Genomic DNA, 3630 nt, shown 5'->3' with positions numbered 1-3630 from the left:
ATGAAGTACAATGTCTAGTCAGTCCTTCATCCTTAAAGGTGCTCTGCATTTATGTTTTGCAGTCTCAGAAAGGGCTAGCGAGATACCATCTTGTTATATCATATCATGATTGTTTTGAGAAAGTGTTGTCATCCGAGATTTGTTATTATTGCTCGCTAGCTGATTATGCCATTGATATGAATAAACATGAGACCTAAATGTTATTGTGAATATGGTTAGTTCATAATCTTTGCTGAAAACTTGAATACTGGCTTTACATATTTACAACAACAAGAGCAAACAGAGTTTGTAAAAGTTTTTCTTTATCACTTTTAGTTTAACAACTGAATTGCTTGAGGACAAGCAAAGGTTTACGCTTGGGGGAGTTGATACGTCTTCGTCGTATCTAATTTTCCAAACACTTTTGCCCTTGTTTTGGACTCTAACTTGCATGATTTGAATGGAACTAACCCGGACTGGCGCTGTTTTCAGCAGAATTGCCATGGTGTTATTTTTGTGCAGAAATAAAAGTTCTCGGAATGACCTAAAAATCAACGGAGATTATTTTTGGAATTAATAAAAAATACTGGCGAATGAATCAAGGCCAGGGGGCCCACACCCTGTCCACGAGGTTGGGGGAGCGCCTACCGCCCCTGGGTGCGCCCCCTGCCTCGTGGGCCCCCTGGTGCTCCACCGACCTCAACTCCAACTCTATATATTCAGTTCGGGGAGGAAAAAAAATCAGGGAGAAGGACTCATTGCGTTTTACGATAGGGAGCCGCCGCCAAGCCCTAAACTCTCTCGGGAGGGCTGATCTGGAGTCCGTTTTGGGCTCCGGAGAGTGGAATCTGTCGCCATCATCATCATCAACCTTCCTCCATCACCAATTTCATGATGCTCACCGCCGTGTGTGAGTAATTCCATCATAGGCTTGCTGGACGGTGATGGGTTGGATGAGATTTATCATGTAATCGAGTTAGTTTTGTTAGGGTTTGATCCCTAGTATCCACTATGTTCTAAGATTGATGTTGCTATGACTATGCTATGCTTAATGCTTGTCAGTAGGGCCCGAGTGCCATGATTTCAGATCTGAACCTATTATGTTTTCATGAATATAAGTGAGTTCTTGATCCTATCTTGCAAGTCTATAGTCACCTACTATGTGTTTTGATCCGGCAACACCGAAGTGACAATAATCGGGACCACTCTCGGTGATGACCGTAGTTTGAGGAGTTCATGTATTCACTATATATGTGTTAATGCTTTGGTCCGGTACTCTATTAAAAGGAGGCCTTAATATCCCCTAGTTTCCAATAGTGCCATGCAAGTTCTTTTCCATAAGCACGTATGACTATATTCGGAATACATGCCTACATTACATTGATGAATTGGAGTTAGTTCCGTGTCACACTATGTTATAACTGCTGCATGAATAATCGCATCCGACATAATTCTCCATCACCGATCCAATGCCTATGAGCTTTTCATATATTGTTCTTCGCTTATTTACTTTTCCGTTGCTACTGTCACAATCACTACAAAACCCAAAAATATTACTTTTGGTACCGTTACCACTACTATCATATTACTTTGCTACTAAATACTTTGCTGCAGATATTAAGTTTCCAGGTGTGGTTGAATTGATAACTCAGCTGCTAATACTTGAGAATATTCTCTGGCTCCCCTTTTGTCGAATCAATAAATTTGGGTTGAATACTCTACCCTCGAAAACTGTTGCGATCCCCTATACTTGTGGGTTATCATGGGGTCCCGAACTGTGCGTCTGAGGATCGAAGGAAACAGGAGACAAGGATGACACGATGTTTATCCAGGTTCAGGCCCTCTTAATGGAGGTTAAACCCTACATCCTGCTTGATTGTATTTGATGTGTATAGGGGTTACAAGAGTCGATCTACCTCGAGATCATAATGGCTAAATCCTAGATGTCTAGCCTATGTGATTTGCGATAGCCTCTACGGACTAAACCCTCCAGTTTATATAGACACTGGAGGATCCTAGGGTTGTACAGAGTCGGTTTACAAAGAAAGGAAACTACACATCCGGTCGTCAAGCTTTCCATCCACGCAAAGGAGAGTCCCATCCGGACACGGGGCAAGGCCTTCTATCTTGTATCTTCACGGCCCATGCTACACAGCCCGGACACCCGAGGACCCCATAATCCAAGACTCCCTCACTCATTCCATGTGAGATCTCATTTTTTAAATCCTAGAAACACCCAAAGTAATGTAATTTGGAGGGTAGCTTTCAGGTGCTTTACATCTTCTTGGTATGAACTAAAGAAAAGAAAACACAAATGCAAGACATAAATGACATTTCAAGGAGACCTAACCTCCCCTTGCTTGATATCCTATGGTATTAGGTTGTTGGGATGCAATTCTCTTGATCCAAAAGACCTACATAGTAAAATTTCAAAGGCCTAATTTTTTAGAGGCCCTTCCATCTAAAGACTATCATTTTTCGTAAGGTTTGCTGACCCTTGTAGTTCTCTCCTACTACCTCTGGTGCACGAAAAGTCCAGGTTTCGGACATTGACATGATCCTTGAATACGACTTCCACCACTAGTTTCTATTGCAATGTGTGTATAATAACTAAATAAATTATAATATTCCAAAATTATTTCTTGTGGAAAAATCTATGTATTTGATTTTTAGGTTCTCAATCCAAATATTCAATGACTGATCACTTAAGACATGTTTAAAATGTCACTTTTTTGTCTACCATATGGAGTAATTGATAATCGTCTCTCTATGGTTATGTTTCTTGTTGACCGTGTATTATAAATCTAGCCTACATTGCTATAATTCAAAATCATGCAATCGTATCACAAGGAAATACCAAATTGCCCCTACTTGCATGTATATGCATACAAAAAAACGGATTCTCACATATACCAACATGACAAATGGATTAGCATATATCCTCATACGCACATGCGCCCAAACAAAAATCATTCACACATGTATTCCCATACACTATAGAATTGATCTTGCTTGTCCAATAAAAAGTCAGAGGTACCTTGCCTTGCCGAACCTGTGTTTATCTTTGCAATTGTATGCATAACTTATGCAGTCAATAGTTAACAAATCCATTCAGGATTCACCTAAACCTGAAATAATTTAGATAAAGAAGGTTGTTCTATTATAGTCACTTTATACACACACCACTTCACATTCTCTCGTCATCTTGAGGATTGGTTTTGCGACCAACACAATACACCCGCTTCGAGAAAGAGATGTCCGCCAATGGACACCGCACCCACATCGACAATGGCGAAAAGGAGATGTCCACTGAAGACCGCCTGGGGATCATGATAGGAGAAGCCCATGACTAGGTGATGCTTAAAGCCAACTATGGTAGAGCTATCACATGTGATTTGTAAATGGAAAACCAACTATTGTAGGAGGATTTGAATCTAGAATTAACTACATCATGGAGTATTCCATGCGGATCTTCTTACAAGTCATCTGCAAAAGGCATATCCCAGTCACCTCTTTGCCAGACTATGAAGGACCCTTGGATCACCGCCCTCCTTATGCATACAACATATTTACATCTCAACACTCTGCATTCTGAGCCGACTGAGATGATATTTTTATGTTGTCATGTAAGCTCACCGCCGATACATTGTC

The sequence above is a fragment of the Triticum dicoccoides genome, chromosome 4A, assembly GCF_002162155.2.
Source record: "Triticum dicoccoides isolate Atlit2015 ecotype Zavitan chromosome 4A, WEW_v2.0, whole genome shotgun sequence".
NCBI classification, from domain to species: Eukaryota; Viridiplantae; Streptophyta; class Magnoliopsida; order Poales; family Poaceae; genus Triticum; species Triticum dicoccoides.
Note: the sequence above shows the minus strand (reverse complement) of the source record.